We start from the raw sequence: 24,167 nt of genomic DNA, 5'->3' as shown, positions 1-24,167 counted from the left end.
ATTACCCACTTCCCTATCCCCCTGAACCTTTTTTTTTTCTTTTCTTTTTCTTTCTTTAACTGTAATTAACTATGTAAAGATTGTCAACAACAACACAATAAAATAGATTATAAAAAAAAAAAAGGTTGCAGGTCATGGTCGTGTTTGGTTCATTTACTGTATCTGAATTTTCAGTATTCTGGTATTTTCCTTCAACACCTAATTTTTTTTTATTGTGGTAAAATAAGGAAAACATAAAATGGAGCCATTAAGTGTTACAGTTCATTGGTGGTCGGTGCCTTCACAGTCTTGTAACATCCATAACCACCGTCGGTTTCCAGAACTTTTCCATCACCATGACCAGGAAATCCCCAATCCTTCTAGCTCCTGGTAGTAATATCTGTCCTACTGTTCATCACCATGAATCCGCTTATTCCAGGTATCTCATCTACAGGAGATCATAGAATAGTTGTAAGCACGGATCATGCTTATACATTTCTATGATTGAATGAGATACCATCATATGTGTATTGCGCATAACCAATCCTTTTATCTGTGTGTGACCATTTTGGTTATCTTCATGTTTTGACAACTGGACAAGCGCAGTCGCCCATATGGAATGCCAGTGTTGCAGGCAGTGACTTGATCCACTGTGCCACAGCTCCTGTCGCTGTAGGAGTACTTCATGTTTTCTGGTCATCTGATGCCTGATAGATGATTTGCAAAGTTCCCACTTTATGGAGAGGTCACAAGTTTCTTAACTATGATACTTAGCTAGATGTGAATGTGCAAAGGATTATAAGATAGCAGCAAATACAAATGCAATTGTTCAGATAGGTGGTAATTACTGCTAGTTTTTGATGAAGTTCCCCAGGAGAAGACAAGGTGAACTGAGTCTGGGGGACAGTCCATGTATGCATGCTGAGCGACAAGGCCCCTGGCAGCCAGGACGCCTTCCGTGGCGTGGAGCTGCAGAGCTGTGTGTGTGTCCTCTTGCTTTCCAGGACTGTGTCGTGTTTAGTTGGGTTCATCAGCCTTGGCGTTCCACCCGTGGTGTTTCCCTGCTTCTCCCTGTCCTCACTCCTTCTGTGCTAATTGTCTGTTTCCTGGGGTTGAGTCCTGGTGTGCCCTTAGTTCAGGCTGGTGTGGTGAGTAAGCAGCCATGTTTTATCCTGGCTGTTTCTTGTATGTGTCACAGTACCACCTACAGAGTGTGCTTCATTATAAATGTTCTGTTTACAACTGCTGTAGCCAACTTTCTGCAGAAACTCGCCTTTTTGACTGCAGTAGCCATTGTCTGATTATATCCTGAAGCTGTGGTGGTGTGCGTGTGGCTTTTGTTGTCAAAATGAGAAAAAAAATGGCCTTTATAGCAGCGATCTCCAAACCTGTATTTAGGGTGACGGCAAGAAAACACCCACACATCCATTTTGATTCTCAAAATCTGGCAAAGACTTCTTTGTGGTAGTATGTAAAGCTGAGTAAGTAAGCAAAAAAACCTTGCAGTATGATTTTCAGGAAATCATCTTTCTGAAGTGTTACGGAAGAGGGGCCTGAGGAAAATAGCGTGTTGTTAGTGGATCATTGCTTATCTTTAATTTTAGTAAATCAAACCAAAACAAAACTGAACAAATGCATTATAAAGTTGAGACTGTATAGACACTGGGAACTTAATCTGTAGAGGTACAGAGGTATGTCTGTAAGTGAGGGGAGCCGTGCAGAGAGAGCCCTGCTTTGGGGGACCAATCAGTTCAACTCCAGTTGCAGCGGGTTGCAGAATTAGCATTGACAAGCAGGTTACCATCGGAGCCGAATACAGCTGTTCCTGCACCCCTCCCTCCCCCCGGAGAGGGGTTGGTGACTTGCAGTTCCAGGAGTGGATCCCTGCCTTGACCCCAGTGTTGCACAGAGATCCACCAGTGCAGATTTGGGTGGAAATTGTGTTTTCATGAAAACAAGAATTGTTCTCAGATGCAACTCAGTCTTGCCAGTTCGTAAACCAGTAACAATGTCATAACACTGCTTTACTGGAATAATCTTGTGGTTATTGGCTTTTTAATGTATGTAAATATGTGGTATGTATGTGAATTTAAAAAAAAAGTAGCTGAAAGGTAGAAGTATAGATAGAAGTGGAGACAGATATTATCTGTGGTTCACTGTGAATGGCCGCCATGGTCAGGGATGGGGCAGACCAAAGTCAGGAGCCTGGACGTTCCATGTGGGTCCCCCGGGTGGATGGCAGGGACTCAAGTACTTGGGCCAACATCTGCTGCCTTTCCACCAGGTGCATCAGCAGGGAGCTGGAATGGAAGTAGAGCAGCCAGGACTTGAACCTGGTACTCGTATGAGGTGTTGGCATCTCAAATGGCAGCTTAACCTGAAGGACACAACAGCATGCCTTGTATGTGACTTTCTTATGCTATCTTATTTGTAAGTAGTATCTCACAATATAATACTTATATTTTATTGGTTAGGGAACCCTAGTACTTAGAAATGGTAATCAGGAGGGCTCAGTGTGACAGCCTAGTGGCAAAAGTCCTCACCTTGCAGTGCTGGGATCTCATATGGTTGCCAGTTCTAATCCCAGCAGCCCCGCTTCCTATCCAGCTCCCTGCTTGTGGCCTGGGAAAGCAGTCAAGGATGGCCCAAAGCCTTGGGACCCTGCACCCACATGGGAAACCCTGCAGAAGCTCCTGGCTGCTTGCTTCGAATTGACTCAGCTCTAGCCGTTGCAACCACTTGGCGAGTGAACCACTGGACAAAAGATCTCTGTCCTCCTCTCTGTATATCTGCCTCTCTAAAAAAACAAAAACAAAACAAAACAAAAAGATAAACCTTAAAAAACTCCAAAATGGTAATAAGGAAACAGGTATTTCCTCAGAGGATATCTCAGAGTTTTATTATACCAAATAATATTTCCATATAAAAGAAATGAGCTATTTGTGTACTTAGCTTGAGAGTATTTTCTGGCTGTCTGCCTTCAGCTGTGATGAATATGCAGCATATGTCCAAGAGCTAAGAATGGTTTAATAAGAATTTCAGCCTGCCTACCTACCGTGTGTGTGTGTGTGTGTGTGTGTGTGTGTGTAGAGAAAATAGTAAGAATGTTTCCTGTCTGAAGGGATTCAAACCCTCTGGTTTTAGCTTATTTCATTAAAATCTCTGGGTAGCTCGACATTGTTTAAATATCAAACCTACAGGATTCAGGACTGAACTGGGAACTTGTCAGAATCAAATCCACCTACTTGTGTACCGTGGAGTTCTGAACTAAACCCTCAAACTGGACCTTTCCCCTCCAAGTCTGTCTTTCTTTTTTTTTTTTTTAAAGATTTTATTATTGTTATTGGAAAGCCGGATATACAGAGAGGAGGAGAGACAGAGAGGAAGATCTTCCATCCGATGTTTCACTCCCCAAGTGAGCCGCAACGGGCTGGTGCGCGCCGATCCGATGCCGGGAACTAGGAACCTCTTCCAGGTCTCCCACACGGGTGCAGGGTCCCAAGTCTTTGGGCCGTCCTCAACTGCTTTCCCAGGTCACAAGCAGGGAGCTGGATGGGAAGTAGAGCTGCCGGGATTAGAACCGGTGCCCATATGGGATCCCGGGGCTTTCAAGGCGAGGACTTTAGCCACTAAGCCACGCCGCCAGGCCCCAAGTCTGTCTTTCAACTCCGCCATTTACTTACAGTGCTAGCTTTCTGAATGCCATTATTACTTTTTAACCCATTGCTATATTCCCAACATATCATTATCCTGTTTTTATCTACTTTCATTCTCAAGGTAGGTAGGCTCCATGAACAAATATTTCTTTAAAAATTATTTTTTTGAAAGCGAGGCGGGGTGGTGTGGCGAGACGATGAGAGCAAGCGTCCAGGAACGAACGAGAGGCCGGGCTAGAGGTAGAGGGGCATTGCCTTCTCCACTCCTACGTGGCGGCAGCAGCCGGGGCAGAGCTGCAGCTGGCAGCTGTGGATTGAGCTCGGCTCTCGCACACCGCCGTCAGGAACCCAGCTCCCCGTGCCTTTGCCTGTTCCCTCCTAGGTGCGCATCAGCTGGAAGCTGCAGAGAGTGCCTGTGCCATGGCGTGTGCACTGAGGATGTACAGTTTTCAAAGCAGATACTTCACAACTTTTCCTGAGGACTTAGCCTCTGGCTTTGCTCAACAAACTAAGCAGGAACTTTCTCTTCTTCTTCTTCTTTAAAATATTTATTTACTTTTATTGCAAAGTCAGATTTCAAAATCAGAGCTGGATGGGAAGCAGGGCTGCGGGGATTAGAACGGCCCTCCTATGGGACCCCGGCATGGGCAAGGCGAGGACTTTAGCCGCTAGGCCACCTCGCCAGAGCCGAACTTGCTCTTCTTAAACTCAGGTAGTTTTCACAGATCACCCCATCATCTCAGGTTTTCTCTGGATCTTGTGCCTGCCCGCCACCTTGGCAGATGCCGGCCTGAAGATAACTGACCGTGGCGTGGACCGGGACACAGCCCTCGTGCTTTCGTGCACGCTGCCTCACCTGAGGGTCATCCAGCTCTTCCGTGTGACTGTGGACGTCTGCCTTTTCCCGCAGCCTTGTTCTGCTCGTTCTTTTTACTCTAGTTGTCTCCACTTCCTCAGGAACTTTGGCTTAACATGAAGTCCCTTCTTCTGGTTGGTCCTTTCCCTTCTCAAATCACCTTAGGCTTCACCTATTAGTAGGAAATATATCCAGACTGTACTCCCCTGCCTGCAGACACCTGTCTCCTTTCCTCTCCTTTGCTCACGTGGCTGCCGCAGGGAGAGCCTGAAGGGGCTGTCTTGTCTCGGAAGGCCTTGAGGTTTCTTGTCTCCTGCGTCCTGGGCTTCTCACCTGGAGCCGCTTTGTCCCGCTGCACCAGAACCATCAACCGCAGCTTCATCTGTCCACCGGCGGTGGTGGTGGGTGTCTGAGGTGCCCGCCGCCCCCAGAGACCCCGGAAACCTGTGAGGTTGGGCATGCTGGTCTGGTGGTGGAGGGTGTCTGAGGTGGCGGGTGTGTGAGGGGACCGCCGCCCCCAGAGACACCGGAAGTCTGTGAGGTTGGGTGTCTGAGGTGACCCCTGCTCTCAGAGACGCAGGAAGTCTGTGAGGTTGGGCGTCCTGTCTACGGCAGTGGCTGTGGCGGCGGACGACCTAACAGGCTGGATATGGTAGGACTGAGAAAGATTGGAGATGGCCTGGGAGCTTCTGGACCCGAGCCCTCCATGTCCCCACGGGGCACCTTTGGTGTGATGGGGAGCCCACGCGGCCTTATCCTGGCCTGTCCTCCCGCCCCCGTGGCTTCTGGGAAATACCCATAATCCCCTGGGCGGGAAAGGGCGCGCATGCGCGTCGGCGGCTGTCTTTCCAGAAGTGTGCCTGGCCAGGTAGGCCTTTTTTCCCTTTAGGTTGTGGAAAACTGTTCAAAGTATCTGGGGCTGATGGCCAGCCTGGAAGGGTCCTGGAGAGCTTCCCCACAACCTCTACCAGGGGCACGAGAACCAGGGCTGGCGGTGAGTTTGAGTTGTGTGAATTGCATGAGTACCTTAGACCGACAGGATTCCGGACCCTGGGGACATCCCATAGGCATGTGTTCCGACTGTGGAGCTTATGCTGCGAGACCCGGCCACCCGTTACTGATTAGAGATGCACATTAAAGACAAGGCAACCAGCTTCTTTAACCCAACAAGACACCTCAAGTACCTCTTCAAACGGTGGCAAAACAAAGCAAGTTGTGCAACTCTTCCAGCCAAGTTCATCAGAAAGCACCTGGGCCCATGGACAGTCTGAGGTAGAACAGACAACCAACAGGTCTTAAAACTTATCCAGAGAGACCCTTGGAGGACAGATGGATTAGTTCACTTCTTGTGCAATGACCACTTAACTAACACCCCCAGGGTGTGCTTTCCGCTGCTGAGGCCCCTGTGGCAGATTCAGGAGACCATCTCTGTCCCCTGACACCAAGGTAGTCTGACAACCAGAAGCAGTGTACCCCTGCCCCACCCCTACCACACCCCCGTCTCCGCCAGCCCCGGACATATCTGTCATTCTCCATCCCTACCTGTGGTCCACATGGGTCTACGATCCCCAGCCCCTCACCCCTGTAACAGACATTAACAAAATAAGATGAAAGAATATGACAAAAGGAGAATGAAATGAATTTTTAAAAGTCTTTATTGAGTAGCTACTATGTGCTGGAAGTCACTTTGGATCCCAGAAGAGCCACAGTGAACAGGCATACTGAGCTCCTATGCTGACAGTCACATTCCATGTGTGGCAAAGGAAGCAGACAATGAGCAAGCAAGTACGGGGACTGTGGAGTGTTTTAGGTCATGATCCAGGAGTGCAGGTTAAAGCAGAGGAGGATCCAGGGAGTCTGCAGGTGGGAAGGGTGGTGATGGGGACACTACTGTGTCAGAGTGGCAGTGAGCAGTCGCTGCAGCGGGAGCTGAGAGCAGGGAGGGATGGTGCGAGGAGGTCGGATGAGATGTGTGGGGCCTGTGGACCTTGGAAGGACTCCAACTGCCGATGGGGATATGAGGCCTCTGAGTGAAGCGATCTGACATGTACTTTCAAAGTTCACTCCTGCATTGAAAACTTGCTGGAGGAGCATGCATAAAAGCTGGGTGGCTGTTTATTTAGAACAGGGATGTGGAAGTGTTTTTTTGGCCAGAGGCTACTTGGATATTTATAATAACATTCATAAGGCATACAAAATTATCAACTTAAAAATTAACCTGCAGGCCCAGTGCGATGGCTCAATTAGGTAAATCCTTGCCTTGTAAGTGCCGGGATCCCATGTAGGTGATGGTTCATGTTCCAGCTGCTCCACTTCCCATCAAGCTCCCTGCTTGTGGCCTGAGAAAGCAGTAGAGGATGGCCCAAAGTGTTGGGACCCTGTACCTGGCTTCTGGCTCTGCTCTGCTCCAGCCATTGTGGCCATTTGGGGAGTTAACCAAGGGATGGAAGATCTCTCAATATCTCTTGCCTGTAAAGTTTGCCTTTCTAATAAAAATGAACATTAAAGAAAATTAACCAACAGAGGCCAGTGCTGTGGCATAGCGGGTAAGGCTGCTCCACTTCCAATTCAGTTGCTTGCTGATGCACCAGGGAAAGTGGTGGAAGATGGCCTGAGTGCTTGAGCTCCTAAACACATGTGGGAGACCCAGAGGAAGCTTCTGGCTTCATGTTGGCCCAGCTCTGGCCGTTGTGGCCATTTGGGGTGTGAACCAGTGGATGAAATATTCATATTCATTAATATTCTCTTTCCCTTCCTCCCTTCCTCTCTCCCTCCTTTCCTTCTCTTCCTCCCTCTTTACCTCCCTTCCTATTTCTCCCTGTAACTCTGCTTTCAAATAAATTAGTCTTTTAAAAAATGTTAACAAAATTAAACTGCTATAGATGTCTTGAATTTCAAGTCCTACCTATGGTCACCTGTGGTGGGGAGCAGACAAGAGGGTTTTGTGGGCCTTACACAGGCCGTGGGCCAGCTGTTCTCCCGCCTGCAATGGAAGCGTTTGCTCGGGCTGGAGTGAGTGATGAAGACATACCAGGTTCTGGTGAGTGTTGAAGTAGAGCCAGTATTGGCAGCACTTGCAGTTTGGATGTGGGGTGAGAGAGGAAGCACATTCAAGGATGACTCCCAAAGTTTTTGCCCGATCTGAGGTGGGAAGGCTAACAGAATAGATTCTGTGTGGCGAGATCAGGGGTTGGTTTGGGGCAGTCAGAGATGCTGGAGTGGACTGAATAGTGGCCCCTCCCAAGGTCATGTCTGCTTGGCACTTGGAGTTTGGAAATGGGTCTTGGAAGATGCAAATTAATGTCTTGAAATGAAATCCTGCTGGATTTAGGATGGGCCCTACACCTGCAACTGCTGTCCGAGTAAGAAGAGAAGTGGACTCAGCAGCACACGTGATGGGGAAGGCCATGTAAAATTGAGGCGGGGGTGGATGTGACGCCAGGACTGGCAGGAGCCTGTGAGCTGGGAGAGACAAGGAGGGATCCTGTCCTGGAGACTTGGGAGAAAGTGTGGCCCCGCTGACACCTGTATTGGACTCTGGCTTCCATAATTGAGATAATTAATTCATTGTTTAAAGCCACGCATTTGTGGGTGTTTGTCCTGGGAGGCTAATGTGAATGTCTGTTGGACATCACTGTACAGACCCTGGGATGGCAAGTGAGGCTAGATTTCAGGGTCTTCCTGGCTGGAGAAGGAACGTTGAGAGATGATTGTACAGAGGTGGTCTTTAAGCAGTGAAGATGAGTGCCCTGACATGGGGGAGTGCGTAGAGAACGGATCATCTTTGGTGTACGGTGTTGCTGTGTGCAGAGGGATGGGTCTGGAGACTTGAGAGAGGCCAACTAGTGAGCCCATTCTAGCATAAGTTTGGAAGTAGGCACTGACTGTTTCTCTCTCAGTATGAAAGGGGGAAAAATATCTATTGAGGTAGAAGCTTCCTGCATTTAAAGTATTCAGTTAACTTTGATTTTGTACAATGGAAAAAGACACTGAGATAAGTTCAGTAAAGCTCATTTAACTAAGAAAAGGTTCTAGAACCAAGCAGCCTCCAGAGCAAGATTGTTACAGGATGCTCAGTTGCGTCCCATGAACGGGATTGCATTTACAGCCAGAGGAAAGGCAGTGACTATAGAAATGACCTGATTGGCTGCAGGTGGCATTTTCCTTATAAGGTTGTGATTTGGCAGCCTGCAGCCTCTGATTGGTTACAAGGGTGCACTCTTAGCTTAGGTTGCAGTTTGGTCACACATCAAGCTAGAGCACCGTTGTACAAGGAGGTCTCTGTTTCACCATTCAAATATGGAAAAGGACTTAGCAGTGTAACTGTCCTGGGCTCAGGGGACTTGCACCCAGGGCCTGTTTCATTCCAAGGGAGGAAGACAGGATAGGGAGGACCATTTCAGAAGGAGTCCTGGACAGCTGCCAGAGCAGTACAGGAGCGGCCAGGAACCTGCTTCTAGCTCCTTTCCTCTCTTCCAGAGAATGGATCTCGCAGATCAAAGGAGGAATTAGAATCAATTAGAGCTATAGACTCTTTCAAATAGTGGCAGGTCGGAACTAGAAGGGGCTTAATTAACTTGTTACTGTGTATTCAAGCTTAGCCACAGCCCTACATGTGATGGGTGAGCAATCTAACAAAATTAGTATTAGTTAATGGTTATTTTCTAATCCTACTCATTCGTTTTACAGATAAGGAAGTGGAGTCATGTGTTCCAAGAGTCAGTAGAAAGAAAACAAACAAACAAGCAAAGAAACCCTTTGGCTGTGGCCCGGGCTGGTTTGTGTCCTGGTTCCAGCTGCCTGCCTGCCAGCCCTGCCTTCCTCATTCTCTCCTGAGCCTTGTGTCCAGCCGCCTCCATTCCCGCTGCGCATGCGCTCTTCCTCCTCAATTCCAAACCTTCCCCATCTTGTGCTTGGCCTGCGACCTCTTCTTCCTCTCTCCTTGGCTGGGGCCTCATCCGTTCCCATGTCTCCCACACCACCCCTGAGTTTGTTCTCGACCTGAGCGACGCACTGCCCTGCCTCTTCCTGCTGCTGTGGCATGATCCCGGGACACGTGTGGGTGCTGAGCCTGCGTCGCTGCTGCTGCTGCAGACGGGCAGTTCAGTGTGACCAGCCTCCTGTTCATTTCTGTCCTGGGCAGCCTTTCCCACCTGTGCTGCCTGCTGGTTAGGTTTAGGGAAGAGCAGCGTGGGTGTGGGTGCGTGTGTGGAGGCAGCAGACCTTCTGTTTGACTGGCACCTGGCCTGGGAAAGCCCTGCTGACAGAGATGGTGTGTTGGGACTGACATAGCCCATTTGACATTTGTTGTCATTTCTTGCTTAGAACTGGTACAAAGACCTTTAATGTTCGTTCCTGCTGGTATTATTATCTGAATTAAAATAGTTAGTCTACTAGCCATGACAGCCTCAACCTTCTTCAGGTTTAGACTTTTATTCCTTTCAACTTTGTTTGTTTGTTTGTTGGTTGGTTTGTTTGGTTTTGCGCTAGGATGAATTTATCCTTACACCCAGGGAGAGAGAAAATTGATCGCCCACCAGGTAAGAGTTGATAACAGTGATGTGTGCCTGTGGGGACCTGTAGCTTTTCAGGCAGGTGTTTTCTGTCATGGCTGAAAAGCATGAGTTTCCTAGGGTGATGGCAATGGGTCATCAGTCCTTTCACCTTGACCTTTCTTCTTCCATCTAAAACTGTATTTACCTTGTCAGAGGGCGGTCCTGGGTGCTGCTTTAATATGTTGTGACTTACAGTTGGTGTTAGCACGTGTTGGATTTCTTTCTGGTGGATTTCAGAGTTGGAGGATTTGCATCTAAATGAAGCCTGAGGTGTGACTAAGGTCTGTAGAGTAGGACACAGAAATCACACCCTCTCTGTGGCCTCTCATAAGTTTTTTTTTAAGACTTTCTATAAGGTCTGCCTTAAAGTTCATTAAAACTCTGGGTGAATAAGTAAATGCCTAGTTTTCTATTTCTAGCATATATGTGTATACCCACAGTTTATTTTAAAGAAATCTTTTGAAGATGATTTTTAAATTAATTTATTTATATATATCTGAAAGCCAGGGCATCTAAGCTCTGGAGCCATGCTCCGCCACCTCCCTGGGGATACATTGGACCAAGTTAGAATTCGATGAGGGCTCAGGATTGAGTACAGGCACTCTGGTAACAATGTTAGTGTCCTAAGCAGTATTGTAACTACTGTACCAAATGCCCATCACCTCCCACTCCACATGGTGTTTGAAAAAGGAAGAAAATCTTCCATCTGCTGACCCACTTGCTGCATGACTGCAGTGGTCAGAGCTGGGTTGACCTGTAGCCAGAAACCAGGAGCTGCTTCTTGGTCTCCCAATGTAGGTGCAGGAGCCTAAACACTTGGGCCATTTTCTGTTGCTTTCCCAAGTGCTTTAGCAGGAAACTGAATTGGAAGTAGAGGAGCTGGGACACGAACTGATACCCATATGGGATGTTGGTTTCTCAGGTGGTGGCTTCGCTGGCTGTGCTGCAGTACTGCCTCCTCCTTTACGGTTTTGAACTTGAAGATAATTCACTGGAGTTGGTAATAGTGACAGAAAGTTTGCAGAAATGAAGAGTTCTTTGCAGTGTGGCTTCATATCTACTAGCAAGCAGGAGTACAGAATAAATGCACTTTGGGCCCTTCACATATCTTCATCTTAAAAAAAACCCCACACTTTGTTGAGACACGATTCACGTATTGTAACATGCACCCTGTGAAAGCATATGATTCAGTCTATATCCAAGGACTTATGCAACCAAACAGCTCTCTGATTCCAGAGCTTTTTTAAAAAAAATCATTTTTAAAAGAAGCTGCTGCAGCGGCCCCCCTAAACTCCGGAGACTGTTACTCTCTGCTTTAGTGGATCTGCTACTCCGACATTGCACACGCTCGTGTGACGTCACCATGTGGTCACTTGTGTCTGCTGGCTTCTTTCACTCAGCGCAGTGTTTTAGGAGATCTCTTATTTCTCTGTCTATCCCTATGTCACTCTGCCTTTCAAATAAGCAAATCTTTAAAAATGTTTCAAGGTTTTCTCTACTTCCTAACGTGCATGAGCACTTCGCCCCTTTTTACTGGGGAGTGACCCTTTCATCATGTGTAAAAGACAGGTTATGTTTATCCACTGACCTCTTAATGGGAACTTGGGTGGTTTTCATTTTTTAGCTGTCATGAATAATGGACTTCTGTGTACACGTTTTTTTGTGTGTATTTTTATTGAATCTCTCTGATATATACCTACTTAGGAGTAGAATTGCTGGACTGTGTGGGAAATGTAGTACTACTTTGAGAAGTGGCTACATTTCTCTAGCAGCTGAGCCATTCCACATGCTCATCAGAGGTGTGCCAGGGTTCTGTATCTCCGTGTCTTTACTTTGACTGCAGCCATCCTGGTGGGCGTAAGCTGCTCTCTCATCGTGATTTTGACCATGCTTTGGTCAATCGTACATCATATTGGAAGAAATGTCTTTTCAGAGCCCTTGCTCATTTTTAAATTGGGCTACTTACTGAGTTGTGAGACATCTTTATGTATTCTAGATACAAGTCCTTTAGCATATGTATTCTTTGAAAATATTTTCTGCATTGTGAGTTGTATTCTCATTTTGTTTTGTAATTTTTATTTATTTTTTTTTAAATTTTGTTTGAAATGCAGTGATAAATATTTGGGGTTGGGGGAGAAATAGAGTGCTCAATCTGCCATGTACTGCTTCTTTCCTGAAGTGTTTGCATTGGCAGTCAGGGCCTGGCAGCCTGGAGCTTGGGACTCAGTCTGCATCGCTCACCAGGGTGGCAGGGACCTCCATCGTCTGCCAGCTCCCACAGTGTGCTTTAGGAAGAAGCTGAAATTGGAAGCCAAGCCAGAACTTGAACTGAAGCACTCCTGTGCAGGACATGTATATCTCAGGCATGTGAAAACCAGTGTGAAAATTTTGTCCCCACCTTCTGATATTCTTGACGGTGACCTGGAAGCATTAAATTTTTATATTGCTATATAACCCTTTTTATCTGTCATTTGTCTTTCTGGTGCCATAGTTAAGAGATTCTGCCTGACATGAAGATTTTCACCTGTGTTTTCTGCTAAGCGCGTTATAGCTTTAGCTCTGCATTTAAGCGTTAGAATAGTCTTTTCAACAAATGGTGCTACAAGAACCACATAACTCCATGCGGTAGAATGAGATTGACCCATCTTGTGCCATATAAAAAATTAAGTCAAAAAGATGAAGTTTTTAAAAAGGATTTATTTATTTTTATTGGAACGGCAAATCCACAGAGAAGAAAGAGAGAGATAGAACTTTCATCTGGTAGGTCACTGCCCAGAAGGACACAGTGGCTGCAGCTGGAATGATCTGAAACAAGGAGCCTAGAGCCTCCTCTTGGTGTTCCACATGGGAGATGGTTCCTAGGCTTTGATCCACTATTTGCTGATTTCCCAGGCTGTAAGCAGGGAGGTGGATGGGGAGAGGGGCAGCCGGAACATGAACTGGTGCCAATCTGGAATGCCAGCGCTTGGGGATGGAGGTTTATGCCAGCCCACGAAAGGTGAAATTAATATGGTGGAAGATAGGGTAAATGTCATTTTTCCCCTGAATTTTATCTTGATCATCTTAATTATTTTGTATTTTAATTTTAGTTTTTATAGCATATTCAATGTGATTTATAGATACAATTACAACATACTGTTTCTCCCCTCCCTCACGTTTTCCTTCCTTCTCCCTTTCTTGTGGGTTTTTTTTTCAGTTTTGGAAATGATATATTTATAAATTTACATTACACCAAAAAGGCTTAATACTTCACTGGATAAGTTGAGCAAGTTGAAAACAAAAAGACCTGAGTTTACTATGAATATGACAATGGTTATAAGTAATAATTGAAAGGAAAAATGACCATTTCATTCATATACAGTAAGCTTTGAAGTAATCAAAGATTGATATAACTAGAGCAATATACATTCTTAACCTTTGGTTTGACAAAGATTATGAAACAAAGTTTTGCGGCACTACATTTGCAGTAATACTAATGTATAAGGTATTCATTTTTACTGCTTGTTTTAAATTTTAACTCCCACATGTGAGTCTTGCTTATTTCACACCACGTCATGTCCATGTGATCATCTCAATAGATGCAGAGGAAGCGTTTGATAAATTCAACACTCCTTCATGATGAAATGTCCTCCACAAATTAGATATAGAAAGGACATTCCTCAGAATTATAAAGGCCATAAAAGACAGTGAGTGGAGAAAAACCAAAAGCAATTCCCCTCAAATCTGGAACAAGACAAGGATGTCTGCTTTTATCACTCTTATTGAGTATAGAACTGAGGACAGAGAAATAAAGAGCATCAAATTGGAAAAGAAGTAAAATTATCCATGTTTTCAAATACTACGATGTTGTACGTGAAAAAAACCTAAATATACCACCAGAAAGTTGTTAGAGTTGATAAACCAATACAATGAAGCTGATGCTACAAAATAAATGTAAAAAAAAAAATAGTATACGGGCCCAGCACAATAACCTAGTTGCTAAATCCTCTCCTTGCAAGTGCCAGGGTCCCATATGGGCACCGGTTTGTATCCTGGCTGCTCCACCTTTGTTCCAGCTCCTTGCTTGTGGCCTGGGAAAGCAGTCGAGGATGACCTAAAGTCTTAGGACTCTGTGCCTGTGTGGGAGACCTGGTGGAGTCTCCTGGCTCCTGGCTTCAGATCAGCTCAGCTCCAGCTGTTGCAACTACTTTGGGAGTGAACCAGGGGACTGAAGATCTTCCTCTCTCTCTCTTTCTCTGTAAATCTGCCTTTCTAACAAATATAAATAGATTTTTAAAAACTCCTCTTACCCTTTAAAAAAATAGCATACACCAGTGATGAACTCTCAGAGATCAGGAAAGAAGTCCTGTTTACAATAGTACACATACAGAAAATCAGGTATTTAGGAAGAAGTTAAAGAAATAAAAGATCTCTACCATGAAAATTATCGACTGTTAATCATAGAATCCATCAAGGACATAAAAAATAGAAGGATATTTCTTGCTCATGGATTGGAAGAATCAATATCATTAAAATGTTTTAGGTATGCAACCTATGGCAATCCATAGACTCAGTGCAATCCCTATAAAATATTAATAGCATTCGTTACAGAATTAGGAAAAGCAATCCTAAACTCATTTGGAATCGCTAAAGACCCAGAATAACGTAAGTAACCCTGAACAAGAAAAATTAAGCTGGAGATCACAATACCTGGCTTCAAAGTATACTCTAAGTTGTAATTAAAATAGCAAGGTACTGACATTAGAAACCCACGTACATGACAACAGAGCAGAGCGGAGAACCCGGGAGTCACTCAGTGATCTTGGACAGAAGTGCTCGAACCAGACAGTGGAGTATGAAGCGTCTCTTCAACAAATGGTGCAGATGCGATGAAATCAGATCCGTGCTCCTCTGTGTGCAAAAATCAGCTCAAGGCGGATCGAAGGCCTGCGTTTGAGACAGTGGAGCTGCTGGAAGCAAACAAAGGGAAACACTCTAGGACGTTGGTGTAGGGGTGACTTCTTGGATAAGAGCCCCAAAGCACAGACAGCAAGCATAAAGCTAAACAAAAGGAACTATACCAAACTCAGAAGCTCTTGCACAGGAAGTGAGCAACAGCATTAACCAAAAAGTAACTGAGCCAGTTGAGAAAAAGACAAAGGGCTTTAATAGCTCTGAAAAGAAGAAATACCAGTGGCCATTAAATATATGTAAAACTGCTCAACATTACTGTCAGGGAAGTGTAAATTAAATCATAATGAGATGGCAGCTCACCCTGGTCAGAAAGGCTAAAATCCAACACAGAGGAAAATCAATGCTGGTGAGGATATGGAGAACAAAGAGCATACTGATGGCAATGCACGTTAGTTGAAACCAGTGTGGATATTTCCTAAAAACCAAAACGCCATCAAAACACTGGAAACAGACTTGACATATACTCTGGCAGTCCCACTACTTGGTATTTCCCAAAAGTCCTGAACACAGAATCAGAGACACCTGTACCAACATTTTTATAGCAGCACTGTTCACAGTAGCCAAAATTTGGTGCCCATGGTCATGTGACTGGGTAAAGACAGTGTGGTATATATCCACAGTGGAATATTACTGAGCTGTGCACATGGGGCCATGTGTTATTCCAGCATCGTTTGTTGAAAAGATGATTTTCTCCCCATGGACTCACTTTTTTTCTTTTCTCTTTTTTCTGTTTTCTGTATCTTTCAAAAAGAACTTTGTAAATGTGAGGGTTTATTTATGGACTTTTAAAAAACTTTAAAGATAAATTTGAATTTATTTGAGAGGAAGATATGGGAGAGAAAGGGAGGGAGGGTGAGAGAATGAGAGGGAGGGGTGGGGAGAGAGCACGAGAGAGAACAAATTTGCACACCATGGGACATGGACCCAGAAAGAGCTCATTTCTCAACCACCTCCAGTGGCTGGCACAGGGCCCTGGGCCGGAAACCAGGTCTCCCATGTGGGGGCAGTGATTCAAGTACTTGGTCCACACGTGCTACATCCCAGGGGCTGCATTAGTTGGAATTAGGAGTGGGGCGGAGACTGGAACCCAGGTGCTCTGAAGTGAAATACGGCTCATCTGGTGTCTTACCTACTGTGTCACTCACGCCTGGACTGCCAGATCGCTCCCTTGGCCTCTGTGTCTTTCCTGATGGCTCATGTTCTGCTGGGGGTGGGGGAAGGTGGGGCGAAGGAGCTTTCCAGTTGCTCCCAGTGGAGCTGCCTGTGTTGTAAAGCAGTGGGAAAGGCGTCAAGCCAACCCGGGAGAAATGGCCCTTAGGAAGGTGCTGGATGGAAGTCAAGCCCAGTTTTCACTGAGTCACTATAACTGGCTTTCGATCCAGTGGTTTCTTTTTTTTTTTTTTTTTTTTTTTAAAGATTTATTCATTTTTATTACAGCCAGATATACACAGAGGAGGAGAGACAGAGAGGAAGATCTTCCATCCGATGTTTCACTCCCCAAGTGAGCCGCAACGGGCCGATGCTGCGCCGATCCGATGCCGGGAGCCAGGAACCTCTTCCAGGTCTCCCACGCAGGTGCAGTGTCCCAAAGCTTTGGGCCGTCCTCAACTGCTTTCCCAGGCCACAAGCAGGGAGCTGGATGGGAAGTGGAGCTGCCGGGATTAGAACCGGCGCCCATATGGGATCCCGGGGCTTTCAAGGCGAGGACTTTAGCCACTAGACCACGCCGCCGGGCCCGATCCAGTGGTTTCTTTAGCCAAGTGCCAGCTGAAGGATTTGGCTGCTGGTCTGGGCTCTGTCTTGTGAAATACAAGTCAAATGTACAGTATCTTCACAGCCTTTCCAGACCCTTACTGTACATAGGTGCCTGGGTGCTGATGGAGCTGCTGGTCCCGCCCACACACCTGGCCCTCCTCCTCCACTCTGCTCCCTATGTCTCCCTCTTTCCACATCCCTGTTCCTCTTCTCAATCACTTCCTTCACATCTCCTTTCTGTTTTCTGCTCCCCCTTTTTCTTTCTCTTTATTTTAGCCCCCTCCTCACCCTCCAAGGGCCAATTTCTCACCCTGGGTTATTGAAGAGTTGCAGAATTAGCTTCAGAGTTGTCATCTTATTAGTAAGCACCATTTGCAAAGGGAATTTACCTTTCCACATTTTATCTAATATGAATCTCAAAATCATTCCGAAAGGTGATTAGATGTCTATTTCATGGATCCCCTTTGGGCCTTTATGCAAGAAACGAGGGGGCCAGGAAGTTTTATAGTTCCACAGAATGAAGTGGAAGCTGTGGCTGCTGGCTCGGAAGTTGACAGTGAATTTGTGTTTCATTTAACATTCAGATTAAACTGGCATTGTCTGATTGAGTTGAGAGGATTTTAGGAGAGGATGCAGAGCAGGGAAGTGTCAGACCCCAGGTGTCCCCCCCAGCCACCCCCTCCGTGTCCATTGATGGGGTCTCGTGGACGAGGGCTGCAGGGGCCCAGAGTTCCAGGGCAAGAACCCACAGATGGGGTTCTAGGAGGGCTGCAGGGGCCCAGAGAACTGAGTTGGCAGCCTGAGCAGGTGGAGCAAGTGGCAGGAAGTGAAGTCCAAGGAACTTGGCTTTGTGGGACGTTCAGCTTGTCTTGCTGGGGGCGGGGATGCCATTTGAAGGCGCCACGCTGGCCCCGATGCCTGGCCCTGGAGGTTTTCCCAAAGCAGCTTTAGAGGGAGGCTGAATGGGCTTTTCAGTTACTCTGTGTCCCCAAGGCCTCATCTGACTCTGAGGGTTGCGAGTAAAGGTGTCTCTTCTCTGATAGTCCTTGTAGAAGGAAGTTTTTTGGTTTTGTTTTTTTAAAGCGTTTAGTTAATTCATTTTGGAATCATTATTCTGTGTTGTTTCCCTTTGTGTGATCTTCAGAAGGCACATTACTATTGGAACTGAGCTAAATTTTTTAACACTCTCTGCCAATCCTCTTTTCTTTTTAAAAAAGTTAATTTAATTTTCAGCTATTTAAATAGCAGAGCAACACGCACGTGCAAGGCGACGGGGAGGGTGTCTTCCTTGTAAGGGTTCATTCTCCCAGCGCCCACACGAGTTGGATCCAACCACTTGAGCCTTCATCTGCTGCCAGTCAGCGTGCATGTTAGCAGGAAGCTGGACAGCAAGTGAAGGCAGCACTTGGTCCCAGGCACTTCAGTAGGGAGGTGAGGCATCCTAAGCTGCCGTTTAATCCTCAGAGCCACAGTGCCAACTCCTCTCATTTGATTTTTTTCTGTGTAATGGGCACATAATCATTGCACATATTTTGGGGGGTACAGTGCTAGCTTCGTGCATGTACACAGCATGTATAGATCAAAACTGGAGAAGGAGCTTTTCACAAAAACCTCTTTGTGTAAACTATGTAGCAGAGGTGCTCTCTCTCCCAGCTATACAGTGCTGGTGCAGGCTTGCATTGGGACAGCTTGATAATCGGCATCTTTCAAACTTGAGCGGTGGAAGAGTGACTTGAGAAGGCTGTGGGACAGGAACAGGACAACTGCAACTTAGAAACACTGTTTTCTCACAGGCTATGATTTGTGTTATTAGTTGACCTTTTTGAACAGTAGGATTTGCTTCAGTGATGAATAACTAGAGGGCTTCATCCCAAAGCGATGGCCTCTGCTGGCCTCGGGAAACAAGATTATGTGTTCTTGCCCATTAAATGCAGCTTCCCAGAGACGGTTTAAACAGTTCTAACCTCCATGTTCATAAGTCACCTTACGTTATTTGCAGGCAGCCAAGTACGCTGTGTCACATATTGAATTATAAGAGGTTTTGTACTTGTCTTAAGGATGTGTTATGGCATGAAGTCCAGGATTAGACCTCTGCCCGGGCAGTTCTACCTCTTTTAGTTTTTTCTTATGATGCTGTCACAGCATGCACACGCAGGCACACACACACACACACAATTACTGCATGGGGGATGAAGGTTCTTGTTTGTCAGATAATCTCTGATTGTAAATGAAAGCATAGCTCCCACTCCTGTTAGGGAACTGCCTTTGAAAGTGAGAATTGTACATGCTGTGGTAGATGGTGGTAGCTTGCCAGCTCATTCGGAAGGTTGGCTTTCTAGAAGATATGGTTACAAAATAAAGGCTCCCCCTCCCATCAACAGATGGTTTCAGTGGCAAAGTCAGGTTGATAAGACTTGAAATATTTATTACTTTTAAAGACACCCACCCTTTAGTGACCAGCACCTGGTACACCAGGTCCTGTTTAAGGAATTTAAAATAGTGAAACCTTTCTCTCTAAAAACAAAATACACAAATGTGTTTTTAACAGGCTCCTCCCATCCATCTGCTTACTATTGTCTCACTCCAGTTAACTTTTTAAAGATTTATTTATTTTCATTGGAAAGACAGATTTACAGAGAGAAGGAGAGACAAAGATCTTCTGTCCTCTATCCAGTTCATTCTCCAAGTGACTGCAACAGCTGGAGCTGAGCCAATCTGAAGCCAGGAGCCAGGAGCTTCTTCCAGATCTCCCACGCGGGTGCAGGGTCCCAAGTCTTTGGGCCGTCCTCGACTGCTTTCCCAGGTCACAAGCAGGGAGCTGGATGGGAAATGGAGCAGCTAGAACATGAACCGGGATCCTGGTGCTTACAAAACAAGGATTTAGCCACTAGGCCAATTCCCTACATGTCACTCCAACCCCCATTACCTTTTACATGACACTAAACTAAAGATTCATGTGATTATCTTTATCAGTTTTTTCCTGGGCTGGCCTCGATTGGCTAATCTTCCACCCAAGGTACCAGTGTCTGGTGCAGGTTCATGTCTTGGCTGCTCTGCTTCCCATTCAGTTCCCTTCCTCTGGCCTGGGTAAACACAGAAAGGTGGCCCAAAGCCTCAGGACCCTACACTGGCGTGGGAGACCCGGAAGAGGCTCCTGACTCCTGGCTTCGGATCAGCTCAAGTCTGGCCATTGCAGCCATTAGGGAGTGAACCAGTGTATAGAGCATTGTATTCTCTTACCTTCTTTCTGTAAATCTGCCTTTCCAGTTAAAAGCAATGTTCCCATCAACATTTTGAGCTTAATTCTCCTTTAACTGTAAGGATGTTTTATGGAAAATATATTGCAAGTGATTTAAATTTTAGAGATCTGGATAGTTAGACAGAAATGTAAATATCTCCTGGAGGTATATCACTCAGATAAATGGGCTAATTAATATTTCATAGAAACATTTTTATTAAACTTCAGAAGGCACATATTTAGTATTTGTGGTTGATAATGCTGACATCATAATGTTAATTTGAAGCTGCAGTTGGAGGTGTAGCCAGACATGTAAGAGTGGACATTATGTCGTGACGCTAAGAAGCAGAGTTACCACTGCAGTTAAGGAAAGGCTTTGGGAGAATTGGGACCTGGACCCGCCCACTCGTTTATCGGCTGGTAGCAGAACCCCTGGACACGTGGTAGTGGACCAGACAAGCCAGTTGTCTGCTTTCAGAATGCTTAAGGTTCTGGAGGGAGGAAAAGACCACAAATGCAAACTCAGCAAGAGCTGCGCGTCTGGCCATGGCCTTCAGAGCCTTCACGAAGGTTGCTTGGACTGCTGACCTCCCAGGAGATTGCAGTTGGCTAGTCCGTGTAGGCTGCACTGGGCCACCATCAGCACATGGCAGGCATTGAGTCCCTGGGGGAGGTAATAGTGGATGTACCCGGGAAGTTGACCCAAGAGGGCTTGCTGGTTTCTGGCTGGAACAGCTGGGTAAATGATGGTGAGCTGTGGAGAAAGAAAGGGCTTTAGAAAAAAGGAGTGAAGGATGTCAATTCTAGAAGTGGGAGGAGACCTGGCATATGAAGAAGGCTTTTAAAGATTTGGTGAAAGTGAAAAGATTAAGAATAACATTATTTTGGGCCCGGCGACGTGGCCTAGCGGCTAAAGTCCTCGCCTTGAACGCCCCGGGATCCCATATGGGCGCCGGTTCTAATCCCGGCAGCTCCACTTCCCATCCAGCTCCCTGCTTGTGGCCTGGGAAAGCAGTTGAGGACGGCCCAAGGCTTTGGGACCCTGCACCCGCGTGGGAGACCCGGAAGAGGTTCCAGGTTCCCGGCATCGGATCGGCGCGCACCAGCTCGTTGCGGCTCACTTGGGGAGTGAATCATCGGACAGAAGATCTTCCTCTCTGTCTCTCCTCCTCTCTGTATATCTGACTTTGCAATCAAAATAAATAAATCTAAAAAAAAAAAAAAGAATAACATTATTTTGTTCAGTAAATGAAAACAATAAACGGGGCCTGGCGGGGTGATGTAGCAGCTAAAGTCCTCGCCTTGGATGTGCTGGAATCCCATATGGGCGCCAGTTCTACTCCCGGTGGTCCTGCTTCCCAACCAGCTCCCTGCTTGTGGCCTGGGAAAGCAGTTGAGGATGGCCCAAAGCCTTTGGACCCTGCACCTGCGTGGGAGACCCAGAAGAGCTCTTGGCTTCAGCTCAGCTCAGCATCGGCCATTGCAGTTGCTTGGGGAGTGAACTATCAAAGGAAGATCTTCCTCTCTGTCTCTCTCCTTCTCTCTGTATATCTGACTTTTCAATAAAAATAAAATAAATCTTTAAAAAAAGAAATGAGGGAGGAATGGGGAATGGAAAGGAGGAATAAGCAAGTCAAAGACATGAAAATACATAGAAAAATTGTAGGTTAGAGACAGACACTCCAACTTAAGGGACAGGTACACTCTCATGGGGTCTCCACTGTGCGTGTTCTGGAGCCAAAGAGAGAACCTGCAGGTACTTGTAAGGTCTGACTGGGTTGTCTTTATTGCAGGAGTTAGCTGTAAAAGTGATACCAAGAAACAGACCAAAAGCAACCAAACAAAGAAGAGACTAAACACTTTTTCAGAAGTAGTAAACTTGCCTTTTTTTTTTTCATTCTTTCTTATGAGAAAAAACCTCGGACATCGAGGTTTTTAACATTGTAATGAAACACCTAATAGGAAAGCTGCGCTGTTTCCTTCGGACTTTATGCCTTTATGTCTGTGATTTTGCTTGCGGTTGTGTTAGAATTGGAGTTGGCTCTGGCCAGCTGCAAGGCAGAAGGAGCCATAGGCCCTGAGAAGTATCAGATGACTAGAGATTATATATATATAAATATGTGTGTATATCTATATATATAGAGATTTATTGGGGCTGGCACGGTGGTATATCAGGCTAAGCCCCCGCCTACAGCACCAGCAGCCATATAGGCACTTGCTCAAGTCCTGACTGCTCCATTTCTGCTCCAGCTCTCTGTGAATGGCCTGGGGAAGCGCTGGAGGATAGCCTAAGTGCTTGGGCCACTACATCCATGTGGGAGACCTGCAAGAAGCTCTTGTATCCCGGCTTCTGATTGGGTCAGCTCCAGTCATTGAGGCCATTTAGAGAGTAAACCAGAGGATAGAGGACTTCTCTCTCTCTCCTTTTTGTAAATCTGCATTTCCAGTTAAATATTTTCTTAAAGACTTTTTTTTATTATCATTTTGTAAGAGTTAAACGGAAAGACAGAGAGAGAGCGAGATCTTCTGCTCACTGGTTTACTCTCAGATGGCTGCAACAGCCCGGACAGGGCCAGGCGAAGTCAGGAGCCAAGAGCCTCATCTGGTCTCCCATGGAAGTGGCCGGAGCCCAAGCACGTGGGTCATTTGCTGCTGCTTTTCCCAGTTCATAGCATGGAGCTGGAGCAGAAAGGGAGCAGTTGCGATACAAACTGGCACCTGTAGGGGTTCCAGCATGGCATGGCAGCAGCTTTGCCTGATATGCCACAATAATGGCTCTTTCTTAGTAAATGATATTAAATTGTTACAAGGAGTATTTTACATAAATCCTCATGTAGGGTGGAATGCTAAAATGGAAAATAGCTTCTTGTTAACAATGAAAAAACATTGTTTAATTTTTTTATGGGGGCTACTATCATTTGAGTGTTTCTGAAATTTCAAGTTGAGTTTTGATGATCACATACTTCAAATAGCCATGAAAAATAGAACTATAATTTTGGTACAGTATAGTTTTTGACATAGTACCTGTTCATGATCCTTTGGAAGTCTCTTCGTCCACATGGTTTCACTGTATAGCTTTATTAAAGTTAGGCTTGTGTGAGAAACTGCCTTGAGTATTAACACAGAGTCATTTTGACTTGGATTAGCGTTTAGATCACGTGAAAGTGTCTTTGGGGTGTGCTTAAGCTGAATTGATGTGCCCAAGATGCCCATCTAGTGCTACATGGCTGCCAAGTTTGGTTTTATGTTTTATTTTTATGTTTTTGAAAGATCTATATATTTGAAAGCCAGAGTTAAAGACAGGGAGAGGGTGTATGTTGGTTCCCACCTGCTGGTTCAGTCTTCAAGTTGCTGCAGTGGCCAGGGCTAGAGAGGCCGAAGCCAGGAACCTGGAGCTTCTTCCAGGTCTCCCATGTGGGTGGCATGGGCCCAAGCCCTTGGACCATCTTCCACTGCTGTCCTAGGCACATAAGCAGGGAGCTGGATTTGAAGTAGAGCAGCCTGGTGCTCGAACTGGCATGCAGGCAGTGGCAGAACTGGCTTAGCTACAGTGCTAGCTGCAGACTGGTTTGATTGGGAAAGGGCTGGGTGTTTGGCTTTGGACAAATCACACTTCTGGTATGTTTGCTCCACAGACTACAGAGACTAAAATAGATCTCAGGTTTGAGATGAACTTAGGAAGGACCAGTCCAGGAGGTATGTGGCACACAGCACTACAAAGTTCCTTCCTGTGTAAAATTACCCAGTAGGAATTCCTAAAAACCATATGAGGGAAGATTTTAGTTTTAAACTCTTTTTCTGTGGCTGTTATGGAAACCTCAGTGATGCCCCCTTTTGCCTTGCCTCCAGATGGAAGCGATTTCATGTCTGGGGGTGGCTGACTGTTGTGTCAACATCACAGGGGCGTTTGGGAGGACGCTTTGCACTTAAACCAGGGGAACTGGCTTCTCCCCCAAGCTGTGCTGCCGAGTGATGCGTGGCCTGGAGAACATCTTTGCCTCTTGCTGCGCCCCGTGTCTCTGTATGTTAGGACTTTCATGCCAGGCCAGCTGGGCTGATTTGGGCTTCCTAGGACTCGTGCAGTGTGTGTACAGTGCCCTCCTTTCGTTCTGTGTGGGTCGGTCCTAGCCCCCTGGCTCTACTAAAGCGAGTTGTGGGCTGGGTTTGCTCCCTGT

The 24,167-nt window shown here is 46.1% G+C and overlaps 1 protein-coding gene across 2 annotated transcripts in view; it reads left to right on the top strand.

Annotated features, from left to right (window-relative positions):
• CRACD (capping protein inhibiting regulator of actin dynamics) overlaps window positions 1–24,167 on the top strand; it is a 196,883-nt gene that overhangs the window by 16,891 nt on the left and 155,825 nt on the right. Inside the window, exon 1 of one of the 2 annotated variants that reach the window (XM_058667278.1) lies at window positions 5,663–5,763. The exons of the other annotated variant lie outside the window; for it this stretch is intronic. The gene's annotated coding sequence lies outside the window, so the exon portion shown is untranslated. Of the gene's footprint in view, window positions 1–5,662; window positions 5,764–24,167 lie in introns of those variants that run through there. 2 annotated transcript variants of the gene reach the window in all.

The sequence above is a fragment of the Ochotona princeps genome, chromosome 7, assembly GCF_030435755.1.
Source record: "Ochotona princeps isolate mOchPri1 chromosome 7, mOchPri1.hap1, whole genome shotgun sequence".
NCBI classification, from domain to species: Eukaryota; Metazoa; Chordata; class Mammalia; order Lagomorpha; family Ochotonidae; genus Ochotona; species Ochotona princeps.
The sequence above is the reverse complement of the archived record's forward strand: the minus strand, read 5'-3'. Positions and strand labels throughout refer to the sequence as shown.